The 26,767-nt window shown below is 37.9% G+C and overlaps 1 protein-coding gene across 1 annotated transcript in view; it reads left to right on the forward strand.

Moving 5' to 3' along the window:
* The window catches only part of lrrc7 (leucine rich repeat containing 7), a 136,302-nt gene that overhangs the window by 8,809 nt on the left and 100,726 nt on the right, over positions 1-26,767 (forward strand). Inside the window, exon 2 of the mRNA XM_065240420.2 lies at positions 14,807-15,080. The gene's annotated coding sequence lies outside the window, so the exon portion shown is untranslated. The remainder of the gene's footprint in view (positions 1-14,806; positions 15,081-26,767) is intronic.

Raw genomic sequence — 26,767 nt, forward strand, 5'->3', positions numbered from 1 at the left:
TGGAAACTCATACAAAATTATTACCCTACAGTCTTATATAAGGTATAAGAAGGTACAAAAGTTGTCACTGGGGCGGCTTTTCAAAAAATACTTTTGTACTTAAAGGTGCGACAACTTCTGTACCTTTTTTTTCTGAGAGTGTACCACTAGGATCTTTTTAGAATACAAACCAGAGAAGCAGGAAGTCTCAGTTTGCTCTCTTTAGACGAATGTCTTTTAAATATTTAGGAATTCTCTTTTGTATTCTTCCTTTCTCATTGGTGCAGGGTAGTTTAAAAGGTGAAGTAAGTGTTTTAAATATCAAACATGATGATATTTGCTTTTGGTTAATATTCAGATTTAGAAGCGTTTCCCTAAATGTCATGTTTATAATATATTTTTGAAACAGAAGGCATGTCTGAACAGGCAATAACAGTATTGTTTATCAATTACAATTATACATTTGGCATATTCTTTGATTCCAAAGTAATTCATAGCATGTTATCAGTACATAAACATCATGCTTCCTGGGTTTCAGACTCAGATCCTGGCAATGCCAGTGCTATGCTTTACCACTACAAGCTGCTACAGGAACAAGTTGAGAAGGACCTTTAAAATTATATTTACTTTTTAAAATTATGTTACAGGGTGAATAAATAATTCCTGCTAAAGATGTTTAATAATGATCTCAACTTCACATCTGTATAGGCCAATGTAGATAAGAGAATAGGACCAAACAGAGCATACTGGGCCCATTTATTATAATAATCTTTTAGCATATTTATATACCATTTGTGGTCACCTCATGTAAAAAAAGCATGGTCATGCTTTTAAGTGAGAAACGTCAGAAAGTAAGGAAAGTTTTTGTAATTCATCCCTGCTCTCATATTTGCAATATTGATAAGCATTTAGCGAAATGATAAATCCCTATACGTTTAATAAAAGTCAGAGGATGACTTAAATGAATTGTAATTGAATCAAGTATGTCACATTGATTAATGAAGATCTACTCCACCTCTATCCTCTTATGAAATCTATAGGCTTTTACAGCTATATTCTATGTCCTCGGTGTGCCTACCCAACCATTTACTACAGTATGTAAATAATGGGCGAATGAAATCCTCTTTCAATGCTTTATTTTAGTTGCATCGTTGTATTTGGTCTGTTAGAATACTACAGTACATATACACACTAGTGAGCACCATATAACACTGCAGTCATATCAGTCTGTTTCTGTGCAGTAGATGGAGCCATGGCTACATTTTGAAGTGTTTCAGTCAGGTACATTACTGTAACATTTATATAATCTGAAATAAAAGGACGATCAATCAAACAGTGTACATTGAAGCACTATAATCTACCCTAATAGAAATAGAAAAATGTATAAAGCACAGTCCAGTCTTAATGGGAGGTTTTGAAGACATGTAAAGTATTGGCATATATTACATATAATAATTTATTTTTGTTTGATATGGGATCTGCCTTTGTTTGATATCTGGCAGTGATAATTTTTTTTATCTTAAAAGCATAGACATTTTTTTATTGTGTACAGCCATAAGTAATCCACATCTATTCCACAGTGATTTCCATCTAGAATGTACCAGGGATAGTTTAGCTTCACTATACATGGAAAGTTTTGAATGGCTTTTTAAACCAATAAAAAAAACAAGGACAACAAACAAAAAGGAAGGAAGTTCAGTGCTGTCAGTCTTGAACAATCTCTTGCATTAAAAAAAGCCACAGTATGTCATTTTTGTCACTAGAGGTCGCTAAATGACAACAATGTCGTAGCTTGATGACGCTGTAAAAGAATGTAGAACAATGGGAGTTGCCGTCTTTACCTTCACTGTCAATAGGAATCGATCCGACAGGACTCACAAATCATGTTCATGAATGGCGTAATTTATGAAATAATTTCTATAACCATTACATTATAATGTAATCCCAAAGTGTGCCTTAATAGATGCAGCGTGTTGTATTTCCTGCGCACACGGCACTTCCCAGATTGCCTGGCTGATGGCATAAAAGTATTGTAAGAGTGACATAACAGTACTGCTTATGAATTGCTCTCGCAATACTTTGATGTCACATGCTGATCGGTCTTTGCAGTGCCACATGAAGTCAAACACACCTGTGGTTTCTATGGTAGCAAAAGCAGAACCCGAGGACATAAAACCATAAGAGATGCTTTAAACAGGGTCGTAACATTGGTTAAAACTGCGATGGGATAATGTAAGTACATACAGTTTGTGAATAAAACAATATTGTAATGCAAAAAATGTACATATTGTGTCTTTAATTTCCACCAGAGCAGTCAAAACTTGAAATACAAGAATGTGTCTTATTAACAGAAGGAAACTAATACACTATAATTCTGTTTATTGCACACAATATGGCTTATATTTAGTGTAACATGAATCATTGTAATAATGGCCATTGTGATAATATTAGTAATAATAACGTTAAATTATATCACGTGTAACAAAGGAACGTGGTGTTGAAACGGGGGTACCTGAGCCTTACTGAGAGAAACAAAATACTTAGCTTAGAAAATACTTGTACAGTAAATTAATATTATGTACAGTGGCAATGAAATATAGCCAATATAACACGATTTAACCAGAAGATTAAGTAGTAAGTACGCTTATTGTCTTGTTACCATTTCCGTGACATACACGCTGTAGTCAACAGTAGATGATAAAATGACAGAACTTAATTCATATCCTCTGTCTTGCACTTTCTCCTCCATAGCCTGCAGTTTCCATGGCAACTCTGTGTAGCATGAGCGCTTGTCAGCCCACTCAGGCAGGCTTCTCTGTGTGAAGTCACAAATAAAACATTCTCTCTGTTCATCTCACCAGCCTTACTGCAGTACAAACCCAAGCACTTCCTCCTGACTGTACCAGCGCCATTGATTCACAGAAGAAACATACCGGGGTCCACTCATTTTGTCCTGCTTTGTGGAAAAACCATTGCAAATCGGTCTTTGTGATGACGTCAACTCTGGTTGGTCCTGCATCACCACAGGAAAGAAAAAACACAAATAAGATTTCTCGTAATGGCTCAAATGATTCTCATAGAGAGCAGTAAGATTACATGGAGCGCAACTGGAGACTTCGGATAATTTGTAAGCTTATTCTCCAGCAAAATGGCCACAATCAGATATGTTTCTCTAGAGTAGAGATCTCAACAATGCCTCAAACTATGCTCAAATTTGCCAAAATACCAAGGGTCTGTAATTTGAGGTCAGTGTAGCTATTTTTGGAACTGACCAATCAAAAATGAACTATAATTACCCTATTAAAAACATTTAAAGGGCACTCATAATGCCCATTTTTACAATATGTTATATAAGTCTCAGGTGTTTCCATAATGTGGCTGTGAAGTTTCTGCTCAAAATACCCCTCAGATCATTTATTATAGCATGTCCAAAATGCCTTTATTTAGGTGGGAGCAAAAATGCTGTAGCTTTAAATGCAAATGAGCTACTTCCCTCACTCCCAACATAGATAGTGAGTGCTTTTCATTCTGAGACAATGTACCTCACTATTCATAAATATCAGTCATGTGACCTTTTACGTCATTCCAGTTGCCTGTCAACATCTTGAGTAACTGTAGGCTACTGACAAGCATTGGCTAGCTTGCTACGTTTTACGGATTTCTTATCTTTTACTGTCTATGGGGCTGTTTACACTTGGTATTAAGATGTGTTTTCATCGATCGGATCACAAGTGGACGAGAGAGACACATTACGTTTACACCTGGTATTTAAATCCGTCTCTTTTGTCCACTTTCGACCACTTCTGTCCTGAATACTGTGAGGGGGTGGTCTGTGAGACGGTGGGCGAGTCTCTCTGCTGTCATTCAAACGCGAGCGGGAGTAATTATGAGTTTATATGGACGCAAACTAATATTATGTCGGAGTCCACTGCTTGTTTAGCAAGTAAACATGCTGGACAGAGTTTTGTACAGGTGTATGTTAGAGCTTTCTCTGAATTTTCAGCGCAATTGATGAAATAGGATCGCGCAACTTTCACGCTTTCAAAACGGAACTACGGAGAACACCCGCAGTAGTTTTATCAATAAAAGGCTAAAAATAGCGCTGTTCACCGTATGTTCACGGCAGAAGTCAAAAAAAGACTTAAAATTTGTGTTTAATACCTCAGATTAGATAAATGGGCGGAGAGAAGGCGGTCGCGTGTGACTGTTCGAACACATTCAACCACATTGCGTTCTGCAACTCCAAAGCGATCCGATCGAAAGTGGTTTCGACTACCTCTGGATGTGGTTGAAAGTGGTCGAAAGTGGACGCGTTCAAAACGTTTTGAACACCGTTTAACTTGTGATCCGATCGACGAAAACGCATGTTAATGCCAAGTGTAAACAGCCTCTATGATTCTTACGGATACAGGAAATGGCTACGAAAGACAACATTTCGCACCTCGACTGTCATGAAAAGAAATGCTACTTTAAAAAAAATATCTTGGTTAGGGTGTGGAAGAACGCATCAGGGATCGTGTATGCATCATACTCGGTCCCTGATGCGTTCTACCAGCGCTGTCCACTATTGTTACAACACTAAGAAGGCACGACACAAATTGAAACTTTGCTCGAAGTATCACCTGGATCTCTACACATGCCCGCGAGCATTGAGAACATTGTTTGTGTACACAGAGTTTACTAAAAAGAAAGGTTTTGAACAACTGACTTTGGCTGTTATGGTGTCTGCTCGCCATCTTTGCCAGACACAAAGAATCGATCTCCGAATGCGAATGAATGAATCTTATATGAGGCTCCTTTTTCAACTAGAAGGTCAATATTGTTTTACACTTTCCACAAAACAACGAATGATCCGTGCATTTATATGGAACTATGCTTTAGAAGCTATCCATCTTTACTCTCCTGCCTCCTTACTTCGCATTCGGGGATCAATACATCTTGACTGGGAACATGGCGGCGAGCGGACGCCAAAACAACTGAAGTCAGTCGTTCAAAAGCTTCTTTTTAGTAAACTTTGTGTACACAAACAATGTTCTCAATGCTCGAGTTCACGTGTAGAGACACAGGTGATACTTCGAGCAAAGTATTATGTTGTGTCGAGCCTTCTTAGTGTTGTAAAAATAGCAATCGTCCCCATTTTGATGCTCACAACATATTGAAGATATAGCTTCTAGTTCTTTTGCGACCACTTCAGGTACTCAAAATGGAGGAAGACAAGTTTAAGATGTGAGTTATGTCAGCTGATATTCATGAATTGAGATATGGTGGACAGCGTACAACTCACTGAAGGCAGAAGACTGTCAGTCAGTGGCTGTGGGTGGGGCTTTATGAGTGTGATGTCACATTAACAAGTGAAACGAAAAAGCATGTCTAATGAAATTGCCTCAGTTTAATTGTGATTAAAAAATAAGGACTGGGTGGATTTTTTTCATTGTAGGGTGATTGTGTTCACACACTGCCAACACACATTTATGTGCAAACAAGTGGATTTTGCACAATAGGTAGCCTACCCTTTAAAAGAAAACTTTCTTTTAACACAGATAAAGTGTCTGTAACTGTATTACACTCTCTGACTTAATGGCTTTGCTGAATATGAATGAATATATTCACTGAGTCATATCCCAACAGGGTGGATGTGATTTCTAGTTACAGTGGTTCATTTTGGCTGATGCGTATTTTGTCCTCTGCACCTGGACCTGAGAAGGGAAACTCAAATAAAATACATTTGTTATAAATGAGAATGAGACAAACACTGGATCAGCAAAAGCAATTGCTTTCGAGTTTTTAGTTTTCTTCTTTCATTGCCGTTTCAGCTGGACAGTGTAGCTCTGCTTTAGACTGTTTAAATGTTTAAACAGGTTTTCCTTAATTGAGAGTATAATTTTTCACCATGTGCTGTCAAAATGCAGGGCCACCAGAAATAACAAAATAGGCCAGTGCAAGGCATTCTGGGATGCCTAGACACCCTCCGGGTAGCACCAAGAGACATTTGTCTAATATTAATCTCTTGCATGGCTGCCTGTTTAGGTTTTCAAGGAGTCTTGTGACATTAGAACATTTATAGCATCTTATAGGATGTAATCATACTGCTAAGGATCTGTTTTGATTTAGTTCCTGAACTGAAGGACCATGTAGTTACTTTTTTATGATTTTGAGTTGCTAGTTATTATTTGTCCCAGTATGAAACATTCAAGATAATAAATACAGTACTGTACCAACCTACTAAAATGTGACCCTGTCAATAAAAACCAAGCCTAAATCTCATAATCCAATTATGGGATTAGGAGCATCAGAATTTGGTTTGAACCAGTGATTTCAGATTTATTTCAATCTTTTGACATGGCAGTACTCTGTCCAAGTGCACTTTTGCTAGTTAAATGTCTAAAAGGGTTGTTTCTTTCTATTCTTGTATTGAGTAATGGGCGTGTTTTGCTAACATTTAATAAACCAATGAGAGTCTCATCGTACACATTACAAGAATAGGTACAACCCTTTTAGACTGTGCGCCAGGCGAACAAACCATTTTTCCTGTCATTAAATTTGCAAAAGTGGATTCAGACACAACCTAAGTGTGCGCTTGCGACAAGTGCTTTAGACCATGTGCTTAGATTGTTAAAATAGGGCCCCTCGTTTCCAGACCAGCACGACCATGAGCGCACAAATTGGTGCTAGCCTAATGCATTTGCTAAATAACGTGGCCCATGACGTGAAAGTGATAACTTTCATCGGGCTGAAACTACCAAAAAACAAATGCATCATGCCTTGCGGCGCATTGCGCCAGATGTTTGATAAGCCCCTTAAGATATTAACTCTTTCCCCGCCATTGACGAGATATCTCGTCAATTAAGAGAAAACGCTTCCCCGCCAATGACGAGATTTTCCGTCTTTCCACAATACCGCTATTATCCACCAGGTGGCGCCCTTCCGCAACTTTTTAAACCCGGAAGTATTGCCCTATGGCAAGCTGCTGCATGTCCGTGTCTGTTTTAAAGATCGCTCTGAATGTGATCTCTATGAAAAGTCCGTCACAAAAATGGAATTATCTCTGCTTTTTGCTCAAAATATGGTGTTTTTGCAAAAACCTACTACAAAAAATTCTGACAGTGTAGAAAATAGTAAATAAAAAAAGTCTGTAGCTGGGTTTCCACAGACTGGCTCACATACAATCTCTATTGCCTAAGTGACAATAACTTCAATAACTTCCTTCTCTCTTAAAACACAAAAATGCCACAAGCCATTAATGGTGGAGGGCATGAAAACCTTTTTCTGTGAGTGGCCATATGGGCCTTGTTAGTGGCTGGAGGTGCTCTTGTTCAAGTGACACAGTGATCTCCTCTTCTCACGTGGAAACCACTTTTTCTCAACTCTCTGCTGCAGGCTCTTAACATTATAGGCAGAAATGAGCGTGTCCTGCTGTGCTTCATAATAAACATTCATTATGTGATTTTGCTTTTGTACCTCCTCGGCATGGTGTAGCAATGTTGACATACGTCCCAGAAACTAAAGGACCTTTGGGACGATTGCTCCATTTTCCCTTTTCTGTTTATTAATTTATCTGTTTTATTTGTGCCATGCCTGACCTGAGGACAGCTAAGCCATCCTCAAATGAGTGCAAGGTGGTGAATGTGCTTTTGAAGGACTTTCAATTGCGTTGAAAGGATTTCAGCAACTCTCTTCAAATAATATCAATCTAATGGTGTTACATATACGTTACTTATATTTTTACATTAAGTGTGCAACTTGACATTGCATAACTGTAAATGGACATGACATAATTATGTTTCAAGTCCAATATCTGTTTATCTGTGAGGTGTGCAGTGTGAGTCACCTCATGAATAACTTCTGCTTGTTATTCTGTCGCAGAGGATCCCATCAATCTATATATCATCATTTGTAGGATTTTGAGTCCCATCCTCACTGGGACAATGTTTTGCCAATTGTTTTGCCAGGGCCATGCAGAGACCTTTAAAGGGTCAGGTGCTTAAAGGGACACTCCACTTTTTTTGAAAATATGCTCAATTTCTATTTCCTCTAGAGTTAAATGTTTGTATTTTACCGTTTTGGAATCCATTCAGCCGATCTCCGGGTCTGGTAGTACCACTTTTAGCATAGCTTAGCATAATCCATTGAATCTGATTAGACCATTAGCATCACGTTAAAAAAAATAGTTTCGATATTATTTTTCCTATTTAAAACTTGACTGTTCTGAAGTTACATTGTGTACTAAGACTGACAGAAATTTAAATGTTGCGATTTTCTAGGCCGATATGGCTAGGAACTATACTCTCTTTTTCTGGTGTAATAATCAAAAACTTTGCTGCGGTACCATGGCTGCAGGAGGTGCAATGATATTATGCAGCGCCTGAAAATAGTCCCCTTGGTAACTTTCAATAGCAGGGGACTATTTTCAGGCACTGCGTAATATTACTGCGCCTCTTGCAGCCATGGTACAGCAGCAAAGTCTTGTTCATAATGTATGGTTCATAATGTATATTAATATTAAAGTGCCCCCTCGCAAGTGCTTGCATTTTGCTTCCATTAAACTGAGCAAGTAAACCTGAGCTTAGCATGTTTAAATGCTGCCGTACTGTGTGAATTGCAATACTCTTTCCCACCATCGATCGCTGGCTGTGGGCTCCCCTCAGGAGATGTGATTTAATTACACTCCATCCTCTTTCTTGGTTAAGCCCATTTCATCAGAATGCCTCTGTGTGCCGTGGGAACCTGTAAGCACAAGGTCACTGGCTTCATTTTCATGCTGAGCATATCTGGACCTCAGGTGTTTGAAACTAGTTGGCATTTGGCAAACACATCTAAGCTTACTCCTGGATCTGTGATTTTGCTCTAATGATGGCCATAGGATCACATTCCCTTTTACTCTGTTTCTTTTCCGCAAATTGTTTATTTTGTCAAATACTATTATAGTCCTTCTACAACTGTACTACTTGATTCTAAATTTAACAGACTATAGTAAATTTTGTGATCAAACATAATACACACTTTTGTTTGTGTCTTTGAGGGTATTTTTATAAATAGTTGCACCACCATTGTAAGGTGTTGCTGGCATTACTCACATAATCCCCTTTATCTTTTGCTAAGGTTGGCAGCGATTTCCTACAACATCTAATGCCTATGAGTCATGCACCCTCGTTTTGGAGGTATGTTTAGATACGTTGAATGGGTTATATTAGGAAACCCTCAAGCTTTCTGTTCCAGTTGAATTTGTTGTTGTTAACTAGCTTTGCACTCAGGCACATGAGGTGAAGAATGGTATTACATTCCAACTGAGATGTTCTGGAATCTAACTGTTATTAACAATGAGACAAAGAACATAAAACACTGAGGAAAATTTTGCTCTGTTGGTGATCTGGTACCCAGTGAGTCATATTTGTTTATCACTACACCCCCTCTGTACTTCGCTTCAAGAAAATATGGACAGCGGTTTGATTGCCTGAAGTGTATGGAAAAGATAGATGCTTTGTGGTGTTCATATAAGTATGCATTTTGTGTAATGCATATGGCACTTGTAACTAAATCAACTTTAAGTAAACTGTTGATATTATTTGTTTGTTGACAGGATACTTAGATAGTTAAAATGCAAGATGCAAGTAAAATGCGACAGCTCGCATGGCTTCTAAATTCATCCCTGTTTGGATCCTAAGGAATGAATGGGGCTAGGCTAAATGCTAACACATTCACCACATGCTGTACAAAGATTAAGTGCACGCATTGAATAAATATAGGTATGTATTAATTTGTCTAAGTTGAGGTAAGAAAATAGTAAAATATTGAAAAACAGTGGTGTTTTCCTTTATGATAAGACGTTCAAATGTCATTTGGTTTAATCATATGTAAACATATATTATTAAAAAGACATATTTATATTACATTTTTGTGTAATATTAAACTGTACGTCAAAATAATTTGCAGCATCCAGGTTACCGTGTGTTGTTTTGAACATTTGTTATCTGGAAATAACAAGCCCGCAAATGTCGTGACTGGCCAATCAAAATCAAGCATTCCAACGAGCCATGTATTAATTACAAATTATGTGATTACATATGTAACACATGAAGAATATATGATTAAAGATCTACATATGAACTTTTCTTAGATGCATTTATCCATACATTTATACAGCCACTCTCTGTAGTCTCATCATCTTCTTTATAAGCCCTTGTATTCACCTTATTTTCCACGACAACAAGGGCGGCGCCATTACGCCCATTTTGTCAACGTACTTCCGGCTGCATATGATGAGCAGTTGAGGCAGCTGGCTGAAGGCGACGCGTTAAACTTAAAAAGCTCACTCAAGCGCCTTTATGTTTGTTTCTTACCAATTTTAACGGACGGGATGCCGACTGAGGAACACCCTAATCCCAAGTAATGGTTTGACTACGATGTTCCGGTAACTTGAAGCCATGCCGGGTGTTGAAAAGGTGGTCAGTTTCAGGTAAGCTAAATGTGCTCTCTTTCGCCTAACGTTAGATTTGTGATGTCCGTTCTACAAATACACTTCAGATCAGTAACGTTAGTTTATAAAATGCAATTATTTTGAATGATTTTGATTGCCCACATATATTTTTATATTTAAGATAAGATAACAATATATTAGTACATTACATTCTTACAGTAGCTCACGTGATTCATACAAGTTACAGAGATTTCAGATGCTAGAAGGTCAGTTCATTTCTCATTCAGATATTGATAATGACCTATTAAACGACATATTATTTAACATTGAAGTTAGAGGTTGTTTGTATAATGTTACTGTCTCTTTTTAATGCATCTCTCTTACACACTGTTCTGTTTAAGTATGGATGTCATTTATATATTAATTCTCATGATGCAAGTTTCTTTTAAATACTAACATAAAAATGTTTATGGTTATATTATTTTCACAGATGCATTGATGTTTAGTGATGCAATGGACAACTGTGAGGATGATATACAATCAACACGTTCCTGAACATTGATGCAGAAACACAATGGGAGGATCAATCCGTCTCTGAACACAACTACACTTTAAAATCACAACTCAACCTGAAGCAACCTACATCTGATATGGCAGTGGTTCTTAACATTATTCCTCGAGGCCCACTGCCCTGCACAGTTTGTATGTCTCCCTTATTTAACACATCTGATTCAAATCATCAGCTCATTAGAAGAGATCTCAATGAACTGAACTGAGTCTGTCAAATAAAAGAGACATACAAAATGTGCAAAGCAGTGGGATTCGAGGAATAACGTTAAGAACCACTGTGATATGGGGAAACAACCTTGCGGTTTCCCGGACAGGGCTTGTGCTGGTCCCAGGCTAAAATGCTTATTTGAGCTACGATAATTTAAAAACGCCTTGTACTGACATACCTCAACACATATGAGTGCCATTGTTTTGTCACAAGATGTGGTTTGTTTGTAAAAACTAAAATGTCTTAATATAATTAAGGCCTAGTCCCTGTCCAAGAAACTGCTTCAATGCTTCTGCTTCATGTGTTGAGCTGGCACAAATGTACATATCTCTGCTGAGAAACAACCATCTTTGTCAGCTTTACACAGGGTTGATATTGCATGCATTACACAGTCGCTAAGCACGTCACCAGTACATACACCAACAGCTTCCAGATAAACACTTGGGATCAGCTCATGACTCTGATAAAGCTGCGTCTTAATTCATTGCATGTGGTCTTGCTGAAAAGTTTCTTAGTCCATAGTTATTTTTATAAACCTTTACAATGTGACCTGATTTTACCTGTTGTAAAGTTACATTAAACCTTCATATGTGATCAGATGTCATGCAGTGATATTAAACATTTACAATGTGATCTGTTGTGCATTTATATTAAACCTTTACAATGTGATCAGATGTTGTGCATTTATATTAAACCTTTACAATGTGATCAGATATTACCTGCCATGCAGTTATATTAAACCTTTACAATGTGATCAGATATTACCTGTCATGCAGTTATATTAAACCTTTACAATGTGATCAGATATTACCTGCCATGCAGTTATATTAAACATTTACAATGTGATCAGATATTACCTGTCATGCAGTTATATTAAACCTTTACAATGTAATCAGATGTTGTGCAGTTATATTAAATCTTTACAATGTGATCAGATGTCATGCAGTTATATTAAACCTTTACAATGTAATCAGATGTTGTGCAGTTATATTAAATCTTTACAATGTGATCAGATGTTACCAGTCATGCATTTATATAAAACCTTTACAATGTGATCAGATATTGTGCAGTTATATTAAACCTTTACAATGTAATCAGATATTACCTGTCATGCAGTTATATAAACCTTTACAGTGTGATCAGATTTGATCTGTAAGGAATTTCTTAAACCATATGTGAGCCTTGTAGATTCCACTTAAAAGGATTTAAGTCTCGTGATTTGAAGGAATAAGTGTTGGCAAGTTTGCAAATGAATTCTATCATGGTACATTACCACATAAAAACAAAATAGTTATTGGACTGGCTAAGGTGCACATTTGCTTTAAAAAAGACGAAATCACTGTGTAAATATTGGTAGGCATAAGTACTTTAATAATTTTCAATGCTGCTCCTTCTGACAGGACGAGGTAATTAAATATGTCCAATAGGTTACTTGCCGCGGCTGCTTCATATCGTCTAACCACGAGACGATTGATGGGACATTATAAGACATCCGAGCGTCGTATGAAGTTTTCTCCGCGCTCCTAATTTAAAACATTTACAACAGGTGCGATATTTGTCATTTTGCTAAAATTATAGTGAACTACAAACAATCTTCTAACCACCAAACTAGCTACCGAATGCACTGTGCCATATTAGCAGCGGAAGTCGGTTGACAAAATGCGGAAGAGCGAAGAATTGAAAAGGGGCGTGGCGGAATAAGGTGAATTAGATGTATTCAAATGCAGTTCCTCCATTAGATGTGAGAAACATCAAAATATTTCTGCCCTGAAGACATAAATCTGTTTATGTAAATGAAGCTGTTTGCCACAAGAAGTATGTTTGCACTATTATATGACGTATCCTTTATAGAATTTCAAAAATAAATAGGAATGGATTGGTCTTGACACATATTTACCCAAATCCAGACTTTTTCATAAGTCGACATGCAATCAAAATTGACTCCATGCGGGTGCACAGCATTAAACGGCTCAGTTAAACTGCAAATTCTGTTTCATGTTTATTCAACATCTTTTAATTTGTGTAATATTGGGAAACATATTTCTAATCCCAAATCTACCTTCAAGCTTCTTTTCAGCCCTACATATTTAACATTTTAGTCGCCAATGAGGATGCAAGTAGAAGCTATACCTTGTGTTATATGGATGTGTTATTCAGATGTGTTTTTGCTTGCTGTGTTAGTAAATGTAGGATGTTGTAATGAGTCGGTTTATTTTGAGAAAAGGGTGAGAAAGCAAGAATAGCTGCATATATTTACATTTGGCAGACACTATCATTCAACGCAGAATGCATCTTATAGTACATATAACCATTTAAAAACTATTTGGTTGTTTCAGTGTGTGGTTGGGACAAATATGGACAAACCAAAAGTTAGCCAAAGTTTATTTAAACGAACAGTTCTGACCGAACCTTGCACTGAAACTACTTAAGTTAAAGGGACACTCCACTTTTTTTGAAAATATGCTCATTTTCCAGCTCCCCTAGAGTTAAACATTTGATTTTTACTGTTTTGGAATCTATTCAGGTGATCTCAGAGTCTGGTGGTAGCATTTATAATCAAGGACTTTGCTGCCATAACATGGCTGCAGGAGGCGCAAAGACATTACGTAGTGCTATTTTTATTGAAAGATACTAAGGTCTTAAGCCGCCTTTCCACTGCACACGACATATGGAAACGACAGTCGGAGTTCTCCCCCTAGTGGCAGTCGTAATGAAGTTTTAGTTTAATCGTATATGGGAGGGAAGCTCATTCCAGCGCAAGAGGCTTCATTCTAATATTTTTACCATGGTGGAATAAATAAATGAATGCAAATGAATGAAACAATAAACAGCTATGCATATATGACAAAGATTGCCAATATTTTTTTGAGAGAACATATAAAGACAAGATTAAAATAATAACATACACAAATTAAATTAATAATCTATTTATTATCAGTAATCAATAGTGTTTTTTTAAGGATTCAAGTGTAACTAATAAAGTTAAACCAAAAGGATTATGCATTTTCACCTCACACACAGTTTGTGATTGGAATACAATGAAAAACATAACTTCCGGTCGGCATATCGCATGCGGTTTAGTCGCACAAGTTCAAATTTTTTAACGCATCCAACCGTCAAAACGGATCCGATATTTACGCATCCGCAGATGGTCGGCACCTCACGCATCCGCTTTGCGACTCTCCATAGGAAATGAATGACTTCTGGCTTATCGGCCGTCGTTTGTCGTGTGCAGTGGAAAGGCGGCTTTAGTACACAATGTAACTACAGAAGAGTCAAGTTTTAAATAAGAAAACTATCGATTTTTGTTTTTAGGTTTTTTTAGGCGCGATGCTAATGGACTAATCAGATTCTATGGATTGTGCTATGCTAAAAGTGGTACCGCCAGACCCAGAGATCAGCTGAATTGATTCCAAAAGAGTAAAAATCAAATCTTTAACTCTAGGGGAGCTGGTAAATGAGCATATTTTCAAAAAAAGTGGAGTGTCCCTTTAAGGTATGCATTTTATCATGTCTTTTATTCTGGCATGTGATCCCATGTTTACACCATGCTGTACCAACCAATTTCCTACCTGCCTTGTTTTCTGAGTGTTAGGTTATCCTAATAACAACGTCTGTTTTTTACTATTTTGCAGGTGCATCTGGAAACAAGAGGCAGCCTGTTTTGGTCAATGTGTCAGGATTGAGAGTATAGCATGGGCAATATAACAGGATATGCCATCAGAGTCTAGTGGCCGGCAGGATTTGGACAGGAGGTTGAAGATGAGGAAAACATGAGTGTTCGCACACAAATAAACTGTGTGGCTGTCTTTACCCACCAGTGATAATCCACAGAAGTCCTGCCTGCTCTGGGAATCTCTACAGAGAGTGGGCAATAAGTCTACATAAGGTCATCCCATTTCAACTTTGGTAAGTGTGAAGAACGGCAGATTAAAGAAAGCTTTATATTGCCGATGCCCTGCTGGTACTATGTGTTTGTGCTTCAATAAATGTAATTTTCTTTGCTTTATTTTAAGTCACTCTGGGTTTGTACGCTCAGTAAGAAATAGGAGTGAGGTCAGAAGATCTTTCTGTATAATGACACAATATGTTTAGGTGCACAGGTAGTGCTGGACTTTTGTCCTATGCCTATTACTGCTGCCCTTCTTGCACAAGTTATGGCTACTGTCATGACAATCCAAATGGCTCTATAATTTCCTGTGGTCATAGAGGTCTATTGAAAGGTTGAGTGAACTTATGTAATGGGCCCACTGAGCTTTATAGCAGTCTGGATGTAGGACAAATAATCCCATCATTTAACTTCTGGCCTATGCCTGCAATACAGATTGGTAACAGCTGGACGCCGTTGTCCTACAATTTCGATTTGGGGAGCTATAGACTATTGGGTTTTGTAGGGGAACTCTGCTGAACAGATGGATGAGGACAGAAATGATTATTCTGAAAATAAAATCTGAAAACTACTCACTTTGTTGCAGTAGACTACGCATAACACATTGTAAAAACTTTACAATTTTATGATTTACAATTAATTTAAACTTTCTTGACTAGTAATGACTTGCTATAAATTATAAAAATGAAGTTGAATTAGCTTTAGCTATTTTCATTTTATTTGCATCATTTATTGCAACTCCTCACTAGTAAAGAAAGTTTAAATTAATTGTAAATTCAAGTTGATTTTACTAGGAATTTTTTACCGTACGGCTTCCAACCGGGGGCACGCAATTAGCAACAATAACTTGCAAAAATAAGGCATTAAAACAACAAATACAGTGCAAGTACAAACTCACAGGGTTTAAATTGGGCCGGGGCCGTCCGGGACTAAGCCCCGGCACATAGGCTGAAGGTCTCGCTCTGCTCTTGCCAGTGTACCAGCTGCGCTTGTGCGCGTGCACTGACCTGAAGGGAATAATGTGTTTCCATTCATTATGGGGCATACTCACCAACGCAAGTTTAACGATTTGCGCAAGCAGTTTACATACAAAGTCAATGCAAAGACGCAACCAGGCGCGTCCTCGCACAGGGCGATGGAAATGACGCGAATTGGGCGGGCAATTGCCGCGAAAAGACGCGCTTTCCCCATATTAAACACGTCTTCGCGCAAGTTATGCAACTCAAGCGAAAAAATTCAGAACTTCAAGAACGCGCTCTCACGCAGGATCATTTGACGAGAGAGAGAGCGAGAGAGAGGTAAGAATGGTGCCTACGTTGAGAAAACTTAATAGAAGACTAGAAACGTGTAAAGGATTAAAGTATTTGTCACTCATTTAATAACAGTATGTTAACTGGATAACACTGGATATAACTCATTGTATAGTTGAATAAAATAATGTATTTTGATTACACAAATCAAACCTAACTATATGATTGTTTTAGCTGCTGACCAGCATAGGGAATCTCTATGGCTAATTTATAAGACATGTAAGAGTCTTTTTGGGTATCTTATGCCTAGAATTATTCAAGGAGGTTGATTCTTTTAACTTCCTTTAAAATGTGATCAATTGTGCATAATGACATGGATATGGGGTGTCAAACTCATAGATTTGCATCATTTAAAGTTCAGACGCTCTTTTTAAAACATTTGGGGTCAACCTCTGGCACAGCTTTACAGCTGAAACTTATCAAATCCTATCAGAGGTCCAGAATGTCATTGAAACACACCAGTGGCTTTGCTATCATCAGTATTAAACATGTTACCCCTCGAAGTACCCCTCCCCGCAGAGCCCCCCCACATAACAAATCTCAATTTAACCCCTGCAAACTCATACAACTGTTACAGACTGTCAGCTCATTTTCCGTATAAAGTGCAGATGATCACAAACTAATCAATATTACCATAATGACGTCGCAATGCTGTTAACGGTCTATAGCCTCACTTCACATTTACAGTACACTTGAAAATTCCGCCTCGACCTTTAATCTCCGAGTGTGGGCCAATCGTTGTTTGCATGAAGTCATATGGAGCAGGCGGTGCTGCTTCGTTCTAAATGTTCTGATATCCATATTTTACACGATCCATAAAATTTTGCGAAAAAAACACGTTGCTAGTATCAAGTCACATTAATATGCTAAAGACGTAAAGACGCATGAGACGCCGCAATACCACCAATCAGAACCTGGTATATTTTAATTAAAAAAACATGTATCAACTATATTTTCCTTATTTGATTACATTAAAAGTCATGAAACATTCAATATTTAGCTTGATATATTTTAAATTTATAAAAAACTGTGTAGGGGGCACAGGACCTTTTCTTTATTGAAGTGCTATAATTGGGTCCCCATTGCTTCTATTAACCTAGAATATGTGAAAAAGATCAACCCAGTAACTTAATTTTGGTAAACCATTCTCTACAAGCATGTGAAAAAGATAGGTCATTGAAATTTGGCTCCCGTTGTGATGTCAGAAGGGGATAATACCGCCCCTTAATCTGCACTATCCAACCACAGCACTGCCATTTAGTGCAGAGATCAGCTCATTTGCATTTAAAAGGACACATCCCAAAACACATTTTTGCTCACACCTACAAAGTGGCAATTTTAACATGTCATGATAAATTATCTACTGGATATTTTGAGCTAGAACTTCACATACATACTCTGGGGACACCAAAGATTATTTGACATCTTAAAAATCTTAGTAAATGCTGAAATTAACATGAACAAAGATAAATAATGGTGTAAAAGTATTTTTCACTTTTAGTTCACGTTAGCTAATGCATTAACTAAATGTTAACAAATACAAACTTATTGTGTTACCAGTTTTATATTCTATGCCATATCTGGCAAACAACTGCTAATATTGCTGCTACAGAACACTTCTGAGGTAAAAAGCGAATACTTTTGTTATGACGAGACAGAATTTCAACGTGGTTACTGCGATACATTTTGTGCTATTGAGTTGTCTCTGTAGATTGTAGAAGAAACATATAGGCTAATTGAAGATGAGTCTACTACTCATACAGTATGGATGAAATCATGCTTGTGTGAACTACATACAGTACACCAAAAGTTACCGTGAAAAGCCTAATGGGTGGTTTCAGGAACATTTCTCGCTTTCAGCCATTTTACCAGATGTTCTCATTAGCACCTTCTCTCTGTTGACTTTGGTGAGGAGAAAAGAGGTGTTAGGGTGAAATGAAGTCATGCTGAATTGTACTGCACTAGAATTTTTACACATGTCCTCGTGTGACTTTGCTCCTAAAATTTTTGTCGAGTCACAGATCTCATCCATGTTTACGCTGACAGAAAATGTCTTTGTGCACTGAGCCCAAAGGCAGCCATTAAACTGTAGTTTGAAAGAATAGATTACCTAGAAATAACCCTGGAACAATTACCCTGTTGAAAATAAAAATGTTTCGGTTCTCCGAAAGACAAAGGGAGACAGGGAGCATGGATCATTGGTGTGCGAAGAAAGGTTTGGCAGCAAGGCAAGATTTCAAGGATTTAAAGCCAACATTATATACATTAATTTTACACAGTAATGAAAGCTCAATCTAGTAGCTGATACGCTTTAGCTATGATCTCAACTAAGGCAACTTACATGTTATTGATTTATTTAGCTTGTTATCAGAAATAATCTGCTTTAGAGGGACTCTGTTGTTATTGATTCTTTGCGGAAATCTACCAGAAGTTAAGTTTGGGAAAGTCATTTATGTTGTTGCCACTGAAACGTCTATTGCCGTTTTACAAATAAGTACACTCTAAAAAACAAACGGTGCTATATAGCACCAAAACAGTTGCTTTGGATCGTAACGATAGAAGAACCATTTTTAGTGCCATATAGCACCGGTGAAGAACCAGTGAAGCACCAGTGAAGCACCTGTGTAGAACCATATAGTGCTATGTAGAACCATATGTGGTGCTATATGGCCCCTATATGGTTCTACACTGGTGCTTCACTGGTGCTTCACTGGTTCTTCACCGGTGCTATATGGCACTAAAATGGTTCTTCTATCGTTACGATCCAAAGCAATTGTTTTGGTGCTATATAGCACCGTTTGTTTTTTTAGAGTGTAGGGGAAAGTGGGGCACAACCTAATGCTTTTTGGCTTTGGCTTAAATAGTTAAGTTAATCTTTTTCTGCACAATCAACACCACACACATCTATGCTACAAATTATCACTTGGGGCAGTTTCCCGGACAGAGATTAGACTAGTCCAGACTAAAATAAATGTAAGAGCTGTCCAAACTGAAAACAACCTGTACTGACATATCTTAAAATACACCCGTGCCTTTTGTTTTGCCTCAAAATACACACAAGTAATGTTTTTACCAAGACATGTTTATTAAAACTAGTTATGGGGCGGATTCCCGGACAGTGATTAGACTAGTGCTAGATTAAAATAAATGTAAGAGCTGTCCAAACTGAAAACAACTTGCACTGACAAATCTTTAAATTCATCAGTGCCTTTTGTTTTGCCTCAAAATGCAAACAAGTAATGTTTTTAGTAAGGCATGTTTATTAAAACTAGTTAAATTTCCAAATTAAACTAAGGCCTAGTCCTGGTTTAAGCTAATCCCTGTCCGGGAAACCACCCCTATATTTTCTAATTAAACAAAAGCCTAGTCCTGGTTTAAACTAATCCCTGTCCGGGAAACCACCCCATAAAGTTTGTTTGTGGGCCCTCGTACCATTACTGTACAATTACACCAAAAGTGACAGGAGTGCAAACATTACAACGTACCCCATAGGTGGAACAAATGACTAAGCCAGACACATCTGAAAACCATGAGAACAGAACACATCAGGCAAAATATATTTTCAACTTTATGCGACGCAGTGCAAACCAATCGGCACATGACGTCTACATTTTCAATCTGTAATTCAAAAGCACATTCAGATCGTTCTTGCAGTACTTTGATGTCATACGCTAAAAGGTCTGCGCCGTGCAGCATGAAGTAAAGGAAGCACATGACAAACCGTACAACATTAAAGACATAGCCTGGACATGAAGAGAGAGTGAGTATAAAAAACACCAATAAACAGATGTGACATTATCTCTACAAAATGGGAATTTCCTGGCTCTTGTTCTTGGCCATTGTACATATGAGAAACTTCATTGAGAAAGATCCTGAGTCTAGATTAATGGCAGGGTAACTGGGTGAAAGCATTTGTGAGAAATTAGAGGGAGCAGCACTCTGGAGATCTAAATTAAAGGGGACATTTCACAAGAGGACTTTTTAAAGATATTAAATACATCTTTGGTGTCCCCAGAGTACCTATGTGAAGTTTTGGCTCAAAATACCATATAGATAATTTATTATAGCATGTTAAAATTGCCATTTTGTAGGTTTGAGCAAAAATGTGCCATTTTTGGATGTGTTTCTTTTAAATGCAATGTGTTGATCTCTGCACTAAATAGCAGTGCTGTGGTATTATCTATTATCTACTATTAAGGGGCTGTATTATCCCCTTCACAACGGGAGCCAAATTTCAATTACCTATTTTTTTTACATTCTTGCAGAGAATGGTTTACCAAAACTAAGATACTGGGTTGTTCTTTTCCAATTCAAAAAATGTGTATTCTTGTCTTGTTTTCAGTAAAAATATCTAAAAATTCTTAAATTAAGATGTATTTTCTTGATAAGCAAAATTACCAAGGAAAATAATTCTAGTTTTCAGACAAAAAAATATAAAATTAAAGCGAATTTGTGCTGAAAACAAGCAAAAAAAATCTGCCGTAAGAGAAAATAAAATTTTAAGGCAACCAGATAACTTTTTTAATTGAAGGTCACATATTTCTAAGTTTTCTAGAGTTTTATTTTAGGTTATGATGTCCTTAAGAATATATATTTGCAGTTTAAGTACCAAAAACAATCACTATATATTTATACAGCTCCTCTTTCAGGAGCTCTGCTAAGAACATGTCATGTTGGCCTGTAATAAGTAATATTCATGAGCCTCTGTTCTGATTGGCCTGTTGTTTTATGAGAGAAATACACAGTTGAAATAGCGTTACCCAGGGAAGTATTACTAAATGTTAGTTTCTAAATGTTACCAAGACACAGAGACTATGAGATTTGAACCTTACCATGTTTAACTTAATAAACAAACAGGGCCGGTGTCTGTAACCTAAAGGATAATTCCGGTATTTAACGCTTTGAGTCTCATTTCTGGTTTGTTTTGAATGAACTACAGTGATGGACACTGAAATTTTGACAATGGGTCGTGTCTTGACTTTTTGACTTGTTTAGAAGCGTCTCTTGACTGCTTCAGAATGGAAGTCAATGACCATGCACAAACATGTCATTAAAACAACACTTAACGTTCATTTTCAAAACTGTACTACTCAACGAGTGGTTTGTGGTGTTCGTTGATGATTAAAAACAAATATATTGGCGCAATGTATGATTTCAATCCGTGTTATTTGCTATAGTGGAACTATTTTTTCAGATATCTCACAACCGCGTATATACTTTCCCTCTATATTTGAGTCTGAAGCGTTAGCACACTCCCGACCACTTGATGGCGACAACCACTTTGCCATACAAGTATGCTCGGTGTCTAGGGTATAGACAGTCACAATCAAGCTCAACTTCAAACCTAAAGCTGGTCACTGAGCCATCAAATATGGGAAAAATTTCTTCTGAGAGAAACCGAGCGAAAAAACTACAACCACATGTAAACAGACCCTTTTCTGTTTCCCGGCGGCGGAGTGATATATCAGCGAGCAATGAGTCTTCCAAGAGAAGTCAATGGAATTTTACAAAATGCCAAATAAAGCACGACAGAAACTGTGTTTCGCTACATAACTTGTTTTTAATCATCAACGAACACCACGAACCACTCGGTGAGTAGCACAGTTTTGAAAATGAATGTTAAGTGTTGTTTTAATGACATGTTTGTGCATGGTCATTGACTTCCATTCTGAAGCAGTCAAGAGATGCTTCTAAACGAGTCAAAAAGTCAAGACACGATCCATTGTCAAAATTTCAGTGTCCATCACTGTAGGTCATCCAAAACAAACCAGAAATGAGACTCGAGTGTTAAATACCAGAATTATCCTTTAAGAAAACAAACAACGTCTGATTTCCAACAGATATTCTATCAAAACCGGTGGCTACCAAAGACTTTAACATTTCAAAACAACACATAAGCCTCTAGCTAGCAACACATTAGCATCACATTAGCGTTGAATAACTTTACAATATATCATTTCAGTTTTCTCTGACTCCCTAATGTAACTTAAAGCTAGGGCTGCATGACAAATCGCATGCAATTGTCTCACGCACCTCATCAGGATAGCCAGTTTATTGATTAGTAGTAAATCGCCATAAGCTGCTTTCAGAAGCGGCAACCAGCAGCCCGTTCTGAAAGCAGGTGACGCCGCTTACAACTTATCAACGAGATGCGCATGACAATCGCGTGCAATTTATTGTGCAGCCCTACTCAAAAAGTGTTTACTTACGGGTTGTGGATTTAAGGTCAGACCCAACAAAGTAAGGACTGCAACATCTTTGATGAGTAGATTCTTGGAGAAACCGGCATTGAACTGTCACATTGAAGCAGTCACTTGTGAAATGTTTAGAACAGACGGCTAAAGTCGAACTAATTGTTGAGGAATTTCTGAATAAAGGCACATTAGCCATTGTTCTCATATATAAATGTTTTTAGAAGCCTGTGCAATGATTTAGTTTCCTGACATCGATTGAACAGCATTTTCTCACATGGTCCGATATTCCTTAAGGGTTTGTTTGGCAAAAAGGGGCTGGGTGGTGGACATGCGTGCTCATGGTGGAGACTGAAGACGGCAACTGTGTATTCCTGACATCACGATTTTACGGAAGTACAAACGAACCGTTTCAGATCACAGCTACTTCAAGCAGGCTGTGTGCATTTGACTGTTAAATGACTGTTTTGAAACGTATGTGGAACATAGCCCCCGGATCTCAGTAATCATGAAAAAAGCCAAAATTTCAGTTTTGACAATATCTGACCTTTAAGTTGAACAAACACATCATTAGCACTATTATACATGCAAATAATAAACTGCAACTAACCAAATAATTATTAGAGTAGAACAATAAATTTTTTTGAAAAATGGGAGTGCTTCACACTGTCAGAAAAAATGGTCCAAAAATGCTTCCTATATCTGTCACTGCTATAGTGACAGCCTGGGACCAATTTTTGAAAAAAAATCTGACAGTGTAGGCCACTGTGTGCCCACTCAAACTCACAACAGTATTTTGGTTGTGTAACATAAACAAAACCTGCAAGGTCAGAGAAAAATTTGATCCTCACAACATAGATTCATATGAACAGATTCATATGCAATGGTTTTGCAAACCTCAAAGTATATAAAAGGATTTACTGTTTGTTCACACTAAATTATTTTTTATCATGTTTTTAGTTGCCAAGCGTACTGAAATAAATCTATTTAAGAATCACTGATGTAATAAGAACTTATATCAGTATTAAATTGTAATTAATAACAATAAGCATTTCTTTTCTTTTTTTGGTGGTGGGTCTGTATACTATCTTGCATCGCTCGTGTATCTTGAGACAAATTAATATAGGCACTGGCATATTTAAAGATCTGTCAATGCAAGTTATTTTCAATGACAGCTCCTATTCACAAAATAGTGAGGCACACAAATCTAATAAACTTTCTGTTTTTTTTAGCTCAAGTAATGCTTAAATAGCCTACATTTCTTTTTCATATGCTTGATCTAAGTATACAAATGATGCCTTGATAAACTTGTGGTGGAACCAAATTAAGCTAAAACCAATGTTTTCCTTTCCTCCCATCAGGAATAAGAGTACCAAAACAACTTTTACTTCCGCATGAACAGCACAGGCAGAGTGTCTAAATGTGTTTTAGCTCTTATTTTTAGTTTGCTCTGTGTGGGCTTAATCTTATTGCCTGGAGTATTGCTTTGTGCTTAGTAGATACCAAATGCAATTGTAAAGTTTTAAAATCCTAATTTTTTATGGTAAACATGTGAAAGGCAGCACCCTGCCAGCATTTAGCCCAGAGGCTTTTTTACCAGGTTTTACCAGTACTGGAGTACTGCTGTGCTGCAGTAAAATTTTCTTTAAGCAAATAATCTTTGTTTATCCATATCAACCTAAAAAAAAAAACATTAAAATTTTCCAAACATTATTGTGTAGCAAACATAAACTACAGCATTGCACCATTTTACTTTTGAATTATTTTTTTTTTTTGTCAATATTGTGTTGGTCAGTTAACACACCACAAAACAGAAACAAGACACTGTGGAGCAGCAATATCTGAAGTAGCGTTCTCTACAATCGATTGAAACAAAGCCTGCATCGATTACAAGGGAAGATTGCCAGGTTCTGCATAGTCTTACATAGCCAGACCTTCACTTATTTAATTCATTCATTGTTGCATCACTTAACTCCTCCCTCTAACAATGAGTTGTGGGTAATATCATCTGTTAGAGCAGTGGTTCACAACTCCGGTCTTTGGCCCTGTCCCACTCCGCACTTGTGGACCTCCTCCTCAGAGTCCACACTTTGATGACACATGTAGTGCAGACCTTAGGGACCTTTGACGTGAGTCCAAGAGTGCACACCGGAGTCGTATTTTGGGACAGACTCGAGCGTCACGCCGGAAATAGGAAGAAAATTTGCCTATCATTGTAAACTCCTCCCTTTCGTTGTCTGATTGGTCTGATTGCCCTTTGCAAGGACTTCTGGGTTGTTAAAGTGCACGAAGCCTGCTACAGTACGGGCTTCGCTGAAGACCGCATCAAGGGTGCAAAGGGGGCGCACACTTGAGCACACTTCGGAGCATAAAAATGACAGATGGGACACCCTACAGACTCGTAGATTAAGCGAGCACGTGCAATTTGAGGCCACGAGACCGAAAGTTCACATGAAGCGCACCATTTGGGACAGGGCCTTAAGGGGGTCGCACACCGGCCGTGCAGCTCAGCATCGCGCCGCGTCACGTTAAGGACAACTCAAAGGTATTGTAAAGTGGAAGTGCACATTAAATAGCGCAAGCTTAGTCAGATATAGGGCTGTCACTTTTTATTCGATGTTCGAATATGCATTCGAACATGACGTGAAATATCCTTATTCGAACTATAAATAAACCATCCGGTTTTTTTAATGCCATGTCTAGCGCATTTTTTACAGTGACACCTCGTAACAGGAAGGAGGCTGAGAGTGAGACCGATGACGGCAACTGTGCGCAAGAGAGGGAATCGAATGGGACCAAAATGAACCTCATGTGCATGTCAAGATAGAATTATAGTTTGTATATAAAATGACATATTGTTTATAGTGTTAAATATTATAGCAGAATAAAAAGCTTGTGTTAATACGTTCGCATTATGAAATTAGCATGTATGAAGATAATTTCATCATTTTTACACTTTATATTAAACAACAACAGCATTTGTCTTGTAAACGGATTTGAAATGATCATGTGCTGACTGTTGCGCGTCACATTGACGACAAGTAAGATCTGCTTAAAGCGGTAAGTTTAATTTCATCTCAAGTATCAAAGGGTTTGTGCTCTCTATCATTGAAAACGGGCAAGCAAACAGCACGCGCAGGGTTAATGTACTTGTGAATGACGGCTCACAAAGTGCGGGATAGGCTTTGTATGTGTGCTTGTTGTCAATGACAGTTCTGGTCACAAACACGCTCAAGCGCGGGATATGTGTGCTTGTCAATGACGGGCATTAAATCCGCGGAATTCCGCGGAGTTTTCTGCCGAAATCTGTGGGCGCGAATTCCGTTTGCGTCTGCCTATATACTCCTGCTGGTCTTTAAGTTGTCACGTTATTGTTTGTAGCTGTTCTGAATCGTTTTTTATATATATAAGTTAGTTATTCATAAGTTGATAACCTGCTGTTTCAAACATTAAGTAAAAAAGTAATCCAGACAACCCTGTATATGACTGTCACTGTTAATAATTTTGTGATTGAATCTCCATTACGGTGTTTTTTTTTTGATGTGCGTGGGGGGGGGCGCCTAGATATTCGAATATATTCGGATACATTGCATGATATTCGAAATCCGTTCGAATTTGATTTTTCTCAGCCCTAGTCAGATAGCGTGTACTTCAAATGCAAAATATACGTTAGCAGCCAATGTTAATCGTTAATGATTTGGGACAAATATGATGTTATTTAATATTAAACTTTGTGAGTGGCGCTCTGTGGCGAGACAGGAATTTGAGCAACTTCCTGAGTCGTAGCTGGGCGGCGCGAACAGGCGCAACCCGTCGGTGCCGGTGTGCGTATACTCATAGAAAGCAATGTGTTCGAGTTTTTTAGAACGCCGCGGGGCTGCGCGGCGCTGAGCTGCGTGTCCTGTGTGCGACCCCCTTTAGAGGCCCACTGCTCTACACATTTTGTAAGTTTGGCTCACGCCTAGTCCACACATACAGAGGTATTTTTATAAAAGTGTTTATAGATTTTATAAAAGTTTTTCCCTACTTCGTCCACAGAACACTCAAAAACCCAGTATGAAGCCCTGTCAATAGCATGCCAAACCAACAGATGGCGATATATCCATAATCATAAAGCCATGTTGTCAAATCAAAAGCCATTGCCTTGGCCCCACCAATGACGTCACAAGCCAGAAACTCCGGTTTCACTGGCTACACGAAAACGCT

Source organism: Paramisgurnus dabryanus, chromosome 7 (assembly GCF_030506205.2).
Source record: "Paramisgurnus dabryanus chromosome 7, PD_genome_1.1, whole genome shotgun sequence".
Classification (NCBI taxonomy): Eukaryota; Metazoa; Chordata; class Actinopteri; order Cypriniformes; family Cobitidae; genus Paramisgurnus; species Paramisgurnus dabryanus.